The 13,670-nt window shown below is 43.4% G+C and overlaps 1 long non-coding RNA gene across 1 annotated transcript in view; it reads right to left on the bottom strand.

Annotated features, from left to right (window-relative positions):
* Positions 1-590: 590 nt before the first annotated feature.
* Positions 591-13,670, bottom strand: part of LOC132420890 (uncharacterized) — a 32,584-nt gene continuing 19,504 nt past the window's right edge. The window contains exon 3 of the long non-coding RNA XR_009518466.1: positions 591-785. This is a non-coding gene — a long non-coding RNA (uncharacterized lncRNA). The remainder of the gene's footprint in view (positions 786-13,670) is intronic.

The following is a 13,670-nucleotide window of genomic DNA, read 5'->3' as shown; positions in this document are numbered from 1 at the left end:
ATATTATTTAAGTTTAGGCAGGAAATTCAGGCCCTAGTAACTCAATTGTCTCTCTTTCCTGGGCTTCCGTGTCCCCACCCATATAATGAACACATTCTGTAGTCTCCCATGAGATATTCTGATATATGTTTATACAGGGTCCACTGAAATTCCTTGTACATTTTAAAATCTCAATAATTTGCCTGGAAATGATTTGCAAATAGCAGTAAGTACTTCAAGGCCTAGAAAACGCTCCACAATAGAACAAAATGCATTTGTACTTAAGGTTCCATGGTAAATAAAAAATTAAAATCCAATCAACTATCAATTCAGTTGAAATTCAATTTGCCTTTAAATTCCATTCATGGCTTTCTTTGATCAAACCCACTACCTATGCTACATTTAACAAACTTTTATTGAGTCCTTGTATTGTGTCAGGCACTGTAGTAGGCGCTAAAGAAAACCAAGATTAATAAGACGTGATCTTGACCTTTATAGAGCTCCCAGTTTAGTGGGAGAGGCTGAAACACACCTTACCTTCTGTAACACATGAGATAGATATTCTGCAACCCAGGTACACAGGAGCACAGAGGACAAACATATGCATCTTGCCTGGGGAGGTATCTGGGAAGGTTTGAGGGAAGTGGTGAGCCTAAGCCGAGCCTAAATCCATGAGTAGAGTTTGATAAACAGTGAAGAGAATGGAAAGGACAGGCTAGAGAGAGAAGTGACATGGGCACAGTGATCGAAGGCATCTGGCGCAGTCGTGAAGGATGCTTCTCATAGGCAGCTGGGACAAACGCCAACTGCAGGGGAAAGGAGAGAAAAAGGTGGGGAAGGTGAGACAGGATCTGATATTGACCAATAATAAGTTAGAATTTTATTCTGCAGATAATGGAGACTATTATTAAAGCTCAAATGTTTTAAAATTATATGACACCTTTATGTACACGTTATAAAGACATATATTATATATACGTATAACTGAATCACTGCTGTACACCTGAAACTAACACAACATTGTAAATCAACTAGACTTCAACTTAGAAAAAAATTTTAAATTATCATACGATTTTGCTAAAAAAATTACATAAAATATTCTGTCACTAAAAACTGAATAAAGACCAATACCATCTGCCTTTTATGGAATATACTCACTGTGTGTCAGGGGGTGCTGTGCTAAGCATCTGATAACCACTGTCACATTTTCTCTTCAACAACAACCCTGAGATGTAGGTATCATGATTCCCATTTTACAGATGTGGCAATAGAGGTTTTCTTTTTTTTTTTTAAATACCCTCCTTCTTTCCTACAACATCAATTCTTTTTTTTTAAAAATTTATTTATTTTTTGCCCATGTTGGGTCTTCGTTGCTGCCCGCAGGCTTTCTCTAGTTGCGGTGAGCAGGGGCTACTCTTCGTTGTGGTGCATGGGCTTCTCATTGCAGTGGCTTCTCTTGTTGTGGAGCACGGGTTCTAGGTGCATGGGCTTCAGTAGTTGTGGCACATGGGCTCAGTAGTTGTGGCTCGTGGGTTCTAGAGCACAGGCTCACTAGTTGTGGCGCACGGGCTTAATTGCTCCACAGCATGTGAGATCTTCCCAGACCAGGGCTCGAACCTGTGTTCCCTGCATTGGCAGGCAGATTCTTAAACACTGCGCCACCAGGGAAATCCACAATAGAGGTTCTGAATGGTTGAGTCTCCCAGTTAGTCTGTAACAGACCTGGAACTTGAATGCAGATGGATCTGAATTCAAAATCCATGATTTTAACCTCTAGGCTGCAACTTGTACAAACAATTAAAAAATTCAGGAATGAGGGGTTTACATAAAATTCTCTTTTTAGCCTTAGTATATATCAAAAAATCATAAAATGTTCACACTCTTTAACCCAGCAATGAGATTTCTGGGAACAAATCTTAAAGAGATCATTAGAAATTCACCCAAATATGCATGCACAAAGATGATTATTGCAATGTTATTTATAATGGAGAAAAGTTGGAAGCAACCTAAGTGCCCAGCATTAGGGAAAGGGTTCATTATAAAATGGACTATTATATAACCAGAAAAATTATGATGGCATAGGATAGAAAATTGTGTATATATAATCTGAACTGTGTAAAGAAAAAATGCACAGCAAAAAAAAACAAAAACAAAAACACGGTGGAAGACATGCCAAAATGTAATTAGGCAGTGACCTCTACGAGGAGGTTAGGATTTTCTTCCCCGCATTCCAAATTTTCTACATTTGAGCACCTCATTCTTGAAATCAGGAAAAAATTAAGTTTAAAAAAATCCATCCTTTGTCTTTTTTTTTTTTCCATCCTATGTCTTGACTGGAGTCTTGTAAGCTGGGTCAGCCTGGGAAGTAGGTGAAATGAGAGATGTCACAGCCAAATCATCTCCCTGCCACTTGATCTCAGAACATGTAGGTGTCAAAACATGGACCTAGCTGGTGTCATGGCCATGACATGCAAAGGTCTGAATTCAAATCATTCCATTTACTCAAAGATTCAAAGAAAGCAGAATCACTCATCTTAAAATCAAAAATATAGGGGCTTCCCTGGTGGTGCAGTGGTTAAGAGTCCGCCTGCCGATGCAGGGGACACGGCTTTGTGCCCCGGTCCGGGAAGATCCCACATGCCGCGGAGCAGCTGGGCCCGTGAGCCATGGCCGCTGAGCCTGCGCGTCCGGAGCCTGTGCTCTGCAACGGGAGAGGGCACAACGGTGAAAGGCCCGCGTACCACAAAAAAAAAAAAAAAAATATATATATATATATATATATATATATATTGCAATGTTCTTGCAATTTGTTTAACACTTCTGTTAAATATTATCGTGTTTGTTCTTTAGCCTGACAGTGTTAATTCTTCAGGGGAGGTGGAGAGAAGGAGGAGAAAACAAATCCAGAACCTTGGGGCCCAACCTTGGGAAACAAACTGGTTAAGTGCTGAAACTTACCATAAGATTGGTGGGCCCTCTCAGAGGAATTAGAATTAAAGCTAATAACCCAATTTGGAATAATTTAAAGCTCTTTTTAGGGAAGTTTTTGACTCAACTGGGCTCATTATGCATGGGTTTAATGTGTAACAATTTGTTCTTGAAAGATAACATTATTGTTGGCAATAAAGATAGGAAGTGGAAATAAGTTTCAAATATGGAAAGCAGATTTATCTCGTTTCATATGGACTTGTTCCGGGTCTCTGCTTATGAATCCCACGGTGCTCCCCACAGTAAGATGCTGTCCATGCAGTTGGTTATGATAAATGGCCTGTAATTGCGAATCTGATATTGGTTTTCAATGTTGAATTTATCATTCTGTCCTCTTAACAGGTATTAAATACTTTTAAGAATTTATCCATTTGCCTGACCCATCTGTGATTTTTCAGTATGTAAAATTTATTAGTTACCTAGTTTTTTGAGATTTTAATGCCCGATAACATAATTAATAACACTGAGTAATGGAGCTGACCTCTTTCAAACCTCATTCCCTTCCACTAATCCAGACCATACAAATTGAATCAAAATGTATTCAAGGTAGAGACCCGAAAAGAAAACGGCCCTGGTGTGGTGCCTGATTTGAAATGCGCCTCCAGTGGGCTGGTCACCCTTTCACCTCTTTACCCCCTCCCAGCCCCCCAGAGGGAGCCAAGCAGAGGCTGCCTGCACCTTTGCTCTCTCCTCCTTCTCATCCCACTAGATGAGCCAACTCAGGCAGCCCTCCTCTCCCTCAGCTGCCTCAGTTTCTTCAGCGCGAGATGATTGATGAGGATAATAACGCAGCTTGTCTGGCTCCCTCGTGGAGAACGTTTTGTGAATTAATGGAAGCGTTCAGGCTGTGCGCTTGAGGACAGCTCCATGGCTGCCCTGGAACTCCCATCAAGCTTGGCTGGGAAGGATTCCTGCGCTTCGCTGAGGGGAAAGTGCGAAGGACAGCTGAAAGAAATAGGCCTGGGGGAAACAAGGCTGTGTGGAATACCAGCAATAATGCAGGACTTACCCTGACCCCTGGTTCTGTGCGTTTAAGGACACCCCTGCATGTTGCCACCAGAACAGCATGAAGCTAGCCCAGGGCCTGTGCCTTTGCTGGGTTTTGTTATTGCTGGGTTTTGTAGCCTACAAGACTACCTCTCATGGTTCCTGTAGTGTCTGCTGTGTGCAGTGGACACTTAGAGACACAAAGGCCTACAGATCTGAGCTCCTGAGGTCAGGGAACACGTTGGCCACCAGCCTTGGGGGACCCTCAGCCAGGGCCTGGGAAGGGGATGGAGCCAGGGCTGTGCACGCACACAGAAGGACAATGAGCCTCGTGAGAGGTCGGGGGATAGACAGAGCAACCCAGAGACGGGGCCAGCTGAGTTTCCGGTCACGCTTAGGCAAGACAGAGGGTCACTTCTCAGGGTGACTCCAGATGAGCAGCCCCACTGCTGCCTCTGACCTGTGGATAATTGAAAAATAACTGCCTTTCCATCCCCGGAGGCCTAATTTCATATTCTTGCAGTGGCCCGATTGACTTTCAGTTCAACGCAAATCGGCTTCCTTGGAAGTTGTGTCTATTTAAGGATTATGGGCCAAGATCAAACCTATCAGAAGAAACCGGAAGCTGTCCACAGGGTCACTGAGAGGTGACAAGTTTCCAAAGGGCCCCTGAGTCAAGAGGAAACTTCTTTTTTACTGCAAGCCAGAGGCCACCTGGTTCCGGACCTGGCCCACGTGTCCATATCAAATAAATTGTCCCAGTCTAGACCAGAAGCCAAGGCTCCAAACTCCCTATGCTGTTCTTTTTCTGCCCTACCAGGACATGATTTACAAACTGTTATAAAAGAAAATACGTCTTCCCCAAATCCCAGGCATTTCACAACCTTTTGTAGATTCAGCTTTTATTCCCCAGGTCTCGTGTTATACTTTTCATATCAATGGCTTAACTATCCCTCAAACCCATCATCCTTCAACAGCAAAAGCTAATCTCAATCTGACAGATGTTTACTGAATACCTGTGAGTGCCTAGTTGCTAGCACTGGGCAAACCACTGTGGAGACACAAAAAAATATATATAGGGACTTCCCTGGTGGCGCAGTGGTTAAGAATCCGTCTGCCAATGCAGGGGACACGGGTTCAAGCCCTGGTCCCGGAAGATCCCACATGCCGCGGAGCAACTAAGCCCGTGCGCCACAACTACTGAGCCTGCGCTCTAGAGTCTGTGAGCCACAACTACTGAGCCCACGTGCTGCAACTACTGAAGCCCGTGCACCCTAGGGCCCGTGCTCCTCAACAAGAGAAGCCACCGCAATGAGAAGCCTGTGCACCGCAATGAAGAGTAGCCCCCGCTCGCCGCAACTTGAGAAAGCCCGCGCAGCAACGAAGACCCAATGCAGCCAAAAATAAGTAAATAAAATAAATAAATTTATTTTTTTTAAAAAAAAAATATATATATATAAAGTACAGTCTCTACCCTCAGGTAGAACTAGTATTGGCACTGCACTTAATAATCAATTATTAAACATATACTGCATGCGTGGGACTGTGCTGAATGCTGCCAAGACACAGGAAAAAGAATCATGCTTAGTCGCTTCCCAAGGAGCTTACCTTATTAGAGAGAGAAGATCTTAATATACAAACCAAGACTTCTTATAATAAAATGTTAAGTCGTGTGGTTGAGGCAATAAGTAGAAAAGAGTTCAGCAGGCTCCATGTGGGCTGGAAATAATCAGAGTAAAGCTTGTGGAAGAGGAGGCAGTGAAAAGGGGCATGAGAAAAGAATGGGATGGGGACAGGCAGAAAGGACAAGATAGATATTTTATGCGTGTGTGTTTGTGTGTTCTCAGGAATTGCTGTCTTCATTATTCAGGCCTTCAAATATCTGCCCACCCTTCTAGGTACTCACCTATACCTATCAGACTAAGGAAAGGGGCTACAAACATTTATGGAGCACCAACTTCATGCCAAGAGGCATTCTTCACTTAGCATTCATTACCATATTCATCCTTCACAACCACCCTCCCAAGAGGACATCACAATCCCTTTTTATGAAGAGGCCCCCAGAGCTCAAAGAGAAAATCATTTGCCCAAGACTACATCACCAGTGTTGCCCAGGCTGGGCTTCAAACCTTGGTCTTGGCCTTCAGTGCTCAAAATCTTTTACCACGGAATCACATGGACTCTAGGAAGGAGCGAGTGGCAGTATTCCAACAAGGCCGTGATAGACCAGGATCCAGAGGAAAGAGGAGGAGGAAGGGAATGGCATGGTGACTGTCCTTCTAAGCGTGACCAGCCAGGTGCGATGAAGCGCAGGGAAGAGCAACCAGTGGATCAGTCACCTTTAGAGACAGCCCATGTCCTAGAGCTGACAGCCCAGCTCTGGCTTCCCACCATGATGGCTGCTCTTTCTGGCAAAATGCCGATTCTCCTGAAGATACAGGGCTCTCTCCTGCAGCAGCTGGGGTCCCTGCATGGTCTCCCTGTCCTTCATCCAGGACAAAGCAAGCTTAGTTAGGTTTGGTGCTCAGAGAGGGGCCATCTCTCAGCTCTGTCCTCTTCTAAGAGGCGTGGGAGGGGAAAACCCTCACTGAGCCAGAAAATACATATCTTCTCAGCACTTAAATGAGTTATGTTTTAAGCTAAGATCAGTGTAATTAAAACTGTAAAAATAATAAGACCAAAGGAAACCCCCTACTGTCCTTAATTAGGAGCAAGACGAGAAGGAAGAAGCTCTGGTGTAGCTGATTTAAAAGGCAGAACCCTGAAATGGGACCAAAAAGGAGAATTAAAATAAAGGTGTCATTATTGTTTTTTTAAAGGGTCTCTGCGGACAAAGGGGTCTGATTGGCAGGCAAAACGCATGAGGGGCATTTGCTCATTCTCACAGTGACAGTTTTGAAGATGAATATGCAGGAAGCCCTGGGCTCCGGGACCTCTTTCCTACCTCCTACCTGCTTTCCAGTCACATGGGAAAACAGGAAAGGACCATTTGGTCAGGGTTTGCCAGACGAGGAATACTACCCCTGGGTATATTAACATCAACCACAAGAAATGGTTGAATCTCTTAAACTCCCTTGGCATGAAGGAAGTGGGGTTACCACGTTATCATTGTCTTCATCATACGGCTGTTGTTATTAACATTTATCCAGCACCTACATTGCACTTAGCACAGCGCAGAGCACAAAGGAAGATGCAGCTCCTGCTTTGAAAATAAACGTCTAGGTTCCTCTACTGGATTTATGCTCCAGCAGGGGGTAGGTTGGGGGGCCGGGCGGGGGGCAGGGACCAGCCTTCAGCAACACAGAAACACTCCACCCTCCACCACCCCCATACACTTTTTTTTTTTTTTTTTTTTTTTTTTGCGGTACGCGGGCCTCTCACTGCTGTGGCCTCTCCCGCTGCGGAGCACAGGCTCCGGACGCGCAGGCTCAGCGGCCATGGCTCACGGGCCCAGCCGCTCCGCGGCATGTGGGATCCTCCCGGACCGGGGCACGAACCCGTGTCCCCTGCATTGGCAGGCGGACTCTCAACCACTGCGCCACCAGGGAAGCCCCTACACTTTCTTATTTCCCTTGAGCAACTTGGGGTGTTCTTGAATCTGCCGCGTGTTCCGAGGCCTTGTCTGGGTTCTGAGACCAAATCAGGACTTAAAGAACAGGGCAGAGGATGAAGCAGCTGTGGGCAGCCAGGACTCTGACATGGAGTAAGAGCAGGCAGGGAGCACGGGGAAAGAAAGCACAGTGTTTTCTCATGACTAGAGTGTGAGTCAAATTAAATACTTCACTTAATGTCGCCGTACTACTGTTCCAGTCCCCGTTTCTCTTACCACTTCATTCTGCGATCTCGCACTTTACAAATCCTGACGTATACTTTAAAACTCAAGACCCACACCATAGTAAACTTTATCTGTACAAGTCTCTGGAACACAGAAGCATTGATAAGTGTCCATGGACATCTAAGAAATACACAAATATTATACACGCACATCAGCTCCTCAAGCAAAAGTCCCACTTCCCACTGCCAAATGTTATTTTTTACAGCAGCTCTGCGAGATGAGTGAAGGCGTATATTTCACCAGTGAGCCACTTTTTATAGAGGGAAAGAAAAAGAAAAAAGCCCCAACACTTTTATTGCTTTTTAACCAACAGGATTTCTGAATGCAAATGAGTGAATCACCTTTGCCATGATTGGCTGCCTGAGTTTCCTTGTCACACAGACAGCAGGCTCAGTGGACGTGACTTGTATTCTCATGAGTCCAGGGAAAGATAAAAGACTGACATTGCTACCGGTGAATTATGAGATTTGTCTTTATCAGTAAAAATAAGGTCATAACTGAGCCCAGCCATCGCCTACTATATGTATGTTCCATCTACTTTTCTGTATAATATGATCCAGTGTGCCAGGGTGAACTGGAGTAGCCTGGTGTATAAATTAGCTATTTTAAAAAGCTGCATTAAGACTTTAAGGCCACCTGTGTGCCTTTTAATGCATTGATGCCACTCTTCAATAGATACCTGTCTCCTTTACTTCTGACCTGCATTTTGATGACAATCTGGTGAAAAGGTAGCTGGAAGGACTCTCCTAGGTATATTCAAAATTAGAGAGAGGAAAAAAAATGTTGCACCACAACCAGATCCTCGATGAAAAACTACCCAATCATGGAACTGAGTTTCTTGTAGGAATTTCTGAAGAGGACAATTCATTAAATAATTAATTATTTTGGCATTCACTTCTGGAGCAATTTCTCTGTGCAAGGCACTAGGCAGACCTCTGAAGTTCCAGCTCTTCCAAAGCTAACAAGAGGAGATGTGTTTTACATCATGCAAGTTCTTTAGGAGGAGAATGATAAAGGAGATCACGGATATTTTCTGAAACACTGTTTTGGAAATAGTTTGAGAAACTTGTTTTTGTGTCTAAAACAAGCTGACAGACTCAGGCACGGGGAGGCTGCTGAGCTCCCAGCCCAATCCACTGCCCTCCAAAGACCCCTCCAGGCTGTGTGGGCCCTTGGGGGCATAGGAAGGAGGCTGAGGGGAGAACAGGAGAGGTAGACAGAAGGAGCCCTCAGGGTGGAGCGGGAGAGGACTGGAGGGCGATTGCTCCGCCCACTCAGGCACGGGGAGCCTGCTGAGCTCCCAGGCTGGTCCCCCGCCCTCCAAGGCCCCCTGTTGCCCCCACCCGCAGCTGCATTGGTCTTGGGGGCATAGGAGGGAGGCCCGGGAAGTCAGGAGAGGCAGGCGGAAGGGGCCCTCCCAGACCTCAGACGGGAGGAGCAGGAGAGGAGAGGAGGGCGTTTGCCCCGCCCACTCCAGCCCAGGAAGCCTGCTGGGCTCCCAGGTGAGGTCCCCTGCCCTCTGAGACCAGGGGTGGGGAGCACGCCTGGGCCCCTTCTGTTCCTTGAGCCTAAGCCCCACCCCGCACAGCCCCCAGGGCCTTTTCCAGCCCTGTGGGTCCTGAGCATTGGCTCTGCCCACCACCCAGACCTCGCGCTTGCTTAGGCCCTGCTCTCCACAGCCAAGGCCTTTCCCCACCTTGTTTTTTCTTTTCCCTCCTCCTCTTTTTTACTATTGTGGTACTGATGTACCTTCTGGTTGTTGATTCATCTACATTTTTATTTTTACATTCTTTCTAACATATCTGTTAGTTTCCTACTCTAATTTTAATTTTTACTTTGTTATTGTTCTCTTTTTTTTTTTGCCACCCCACGCAGCTTGCAGGATCTTGGTGCGCAAGCCTCGGGGTCAGGCAGAAGCTCCTGCAGTGGGAGCTCCGAGTCTGAAACACTGGACAAATGGAGAACCTCAGACCCCAGGGAATATTCATCAGAGTGAGGTCTCACAGAGCTCCTCATCTCAGCACCAAGACCCAGCTCTACTCATAGCCACAAACTCCAGTGTTGGAAGCCTCAGGCCAAACAACCAGTAAAACAGAAACGCAATCCCACTCATGTAAAAAAAAAAAAAAATGAGATGGCAAAAAAACATGTCACAGATGAAGGAGCAAGGTAAAAACCTACAAGACCAAATAAATGAAGAGGAAATAGGCAATCTACCTGAAAAAGAATTCAGAGTAATAGTAAAGATGTCCCAGAATCTCAGAAATAGAATGGAAGCACAGATTGAGAAAATACAAGAAATGTTTACTAAAGATCTAGAAGAACTAAAGAACAAACAAACAGAGACGAACAACACAATAACTGAAATGAAAAAGAAACTAGAAGGAATCAATAACAGAATAACTGGGGCAGAAGAACAAATAAGTGAGCTGGAAGACAAAATGGTGGAAATAACTGCCAAGGAGCAGAATAAAGAAAAAAGAAGGGAAAGAATTGAGGACAGTCTCAGAGACCTCTGGGACAATACTAAACGCACCAACATTCGAATTATAGGGGTCCCAGAAGAAGAAGAGAAAAAGAAAGGGACTGAGAAAATATTTGAAGAGATTATAGTGGAAAACTTCCCTAACATGGGAAAGGAAATAGTCACCCAAGTCCAGGAAGCACAGAGAGTCCCATACAGGATAAACCCTAGGAAAAACACACCAAGACACATACTAATCAAACTAACAAAAATTAAATTCAAAGAAAAAATATTAAAAGCAGCAAGGGAAAAACAACAAATAACATACAAAGGAATCCCCATAAGGTTATCAGCTGCTTTTTCAATGGAAACTCTGCAGGCCAGAAGGGAGTGTCAGGATACACTTAAAGTGATGAAAGAGAAAAACCTACAACCAAGATTACTCTACCCAGCAAGCATCTCATTTAGATTTGATGGAGAAATCAAAAGCTTTTCAGACAAGCAAAAGCTCAGAGAATTCAGCACCACCAAACCAGCTTTACAACAAATGCTAAAGAAACTTCTCTAAGCGGGAAACACAAGAGAAGAGAAAGTCCCATAAAGACAAACCCAAAATAATTAAGAAAATCGTAATAGGAACACACATATCGATAATAACCTTGAATGTAAATGGATTAAATGCCCCAACCAAAAGGCACAGACTGGCTGAATGGATACAAAAACAAGGCCCGTATATATGCTATCTACAAGAGACCCACTTCAAACCTAGGGACACATACATCTGAAAATGAAGGGATGGAAAAAGATATTCCATGCAGATGGAAATCAAAAGAAAGCTGGAGTAGCAATACTCATATCAGATAAAATAGACTTTAAAATAAAGACTGTTACAAGAGATAAGAAGAGACACTACATAATGATCAGAAGATTAATCCAAGAATATATAACAATTATAAATGTTTATGCACCCAACATAGGAGCACCTCAATACATAAAGCAAATGCTAACAACCATGAAAGGAGAAATCGAATAATAGTAGGGAACTTTAACACCCCACTTACACCAATGTACAGATCATCCAAACAGAAAATAAATAAGGAAACACAAGCTTTAAATGACACAATAAACTAGATAGATCTAATTGATATTTATAGAACATTCCACCCCAAAGTAGTAGAATACACTTTCTTCTCAAGTGTACATGGAACATTCTCCAGGATAGATCACATCTTGGGTCGCAAATCAAGCCTCAAAAATTTAAGAAAATTGAAGTCCTATCAAGCATCTTTTCTGACCACAATGCTATGAGACTGGAAATCAATTATAGGAAAAAAACATAAAAAACACAAATACATGGAGGATAAACAGTGCACTACTAACTTACCAAGAGATCACTAAAGAAATCAGAGAAGAAATTTTTAAAATACATAGAAAAAAATGACAATGAAAACATGACAACCCAAAACCTATGGGATGCAGCAAAAGCAGTTCTAAGAGGGAAGTTTATAGCAATTCAATCTCACCTCAAGAAACAAGAAAAATCTCAAATAAACAATCCAACCCTACACTTAAAACAACTAGAGAAAGAAGAACAAAGAAAACCCAAAGTCAGTAGAAGGAAAGAAATCATAAAGATCAGAGTAGCAATAAATGAAATAGAAATAAAGGAAACAATAGCAAAGATCAATAAAACTAAAAGCTGGTTCTTTGAGAAGATAAACAAAATTGATAAACCATTAGCCAGACTCATCAAGAAAAATAAAGGAAGAGGATGCAAATCAATAAACTTAGAAAGAAAAAGGAAAAATCACAACTGACACTGAAGAAATACAAAGGATTATAAGAGACTACTACAAACAACTATATGCCAATAAAATGGACAACCATGAAGAAATGGACAAATTCTTGGGAAGGTATAACCTTCCAAAACTGAACCAGGAAGAAATAGAAAATATAAACAGACCTATTACAAGTAATGAAATTGAAGCTGTAATTAAAAATCTTCCAACAAACAAAAGTCCAGGACCAGATGGCTTCACAGGCGAATTCTATCAAACATTTAGAGAAGAGCTAACACCGATCCTTCTCAAACTCTTCCAAAAAATTGCAGAGGGAGAAACACTCCCAAATTCATTCTATGAAGCCACCAATCACCCTGATACCAAAACCAGAAAAAGATATCACAAAAAAAGAAAATTATAGACCAATATCACTGATGAACATAGAGGCAAAAATCCTGAACAAAATACTAGTAAACAGAATCCACCGGCACAGGCTTCTCTGGTGGCGCAGTGGTTGACAGTCTGCCTGCTAATGCAGGGGACATGGGTTCGAGCCCTGGTCTGGGAGGATCCCACATGCTGCAGAGCAACTAAGCCCATGCACCACAGCTACTGAGCTTGCGCTCTAGAGCCTGCGAGCCACAACTGCTGAAGCCCGCACACCTGGAGCCCGTGCTCCACAGCAAGAGAGGCCACCGCAGTGAGGCCTGGGCACTGCAACGGGGAGTGGCCCCCACTGGCCACAGCTGGAGAGGGCGCACACTCAGCAATGGAGACCCAACAGAGCCAAAAATAAATAAGAATAAATTAAATTAAAAAAAAAAAAAAGAATCCACCAGCACATTAAAGATCATACACCATGATCAAGTGGGATTTATCCCAGGGATGCAAGGATTCTTCAGTATACACAAATCAAACAATGTGATACACCATATTAACAAATTGAAGAGTAAAAACCATATGACCATCTCAATAGATGCAGAGAAAGCTTTTGACAAAATTCAACACCGATTTATGATAAAAACTCTCCAGAAAGTGGGCATAGAGGGAACCTACCTCAACATAATAAAGGCCATATACGACAAACCCACAGCAAACATCATTCTCAATGGTGAAAAACTGAAATCATTTCCACTAGGATCAGGAACAAGACAAGGATGTCCACTCTCGCCACTCTTATTCAACATAGTTTTGGAAGTCCTCGCCACAGCAATCAAAGAAGAAAAAGAAAGAAAAGGAATACAAATTGGAAAAGAGGAAGTAAAACTGTCACTATTTGCCAATGACATGATACTATACATAGAAAATCCTAAAGATGCCACCAGAAAACTACTAGAACTAATCAATGAATTTGGTAATGTAGCAAATACAAAATTAATGCACAGAAATCTCTGGCATTCCTATACACCAACAACGAAAAATCAGAAAGAGAAATTAAGGAAACACTCCCATTTACCACTGCAACCAAAAGAATAAAATACCTAGGAATAGGGCTTCCCTGGTGGCGCAGTGGTTGAGAGTCTGCCTGACGATGCAGGAGACACGGGTTCGTGCCCCAGTCCAGGAAGATCCCACATGCGGCAGAGTGGCTGGGCCCGTGAGCCATGGCCGCTGAGCCTGCGCGTCCGGAGCCTGT

The sequence above is a fragment of the Delphinus delphis genome, chromosome 2, assembly GCF_949987515.2.
Source record: "Delphinus delphis chromosome 2, mDelDel1.2, whole genome shotgun sequence".
NCBI lineage: Eukaryota > Metazoa > Chordata > Mammalia > Artiodactyla > Delphinidae > Delphinus > Delphinus delphis.
The sequence above is the reverse complement of the archived record's forward strand: the minus strand, read 5'-3'. Positions and strand labels throughout refer to the sequence as shown.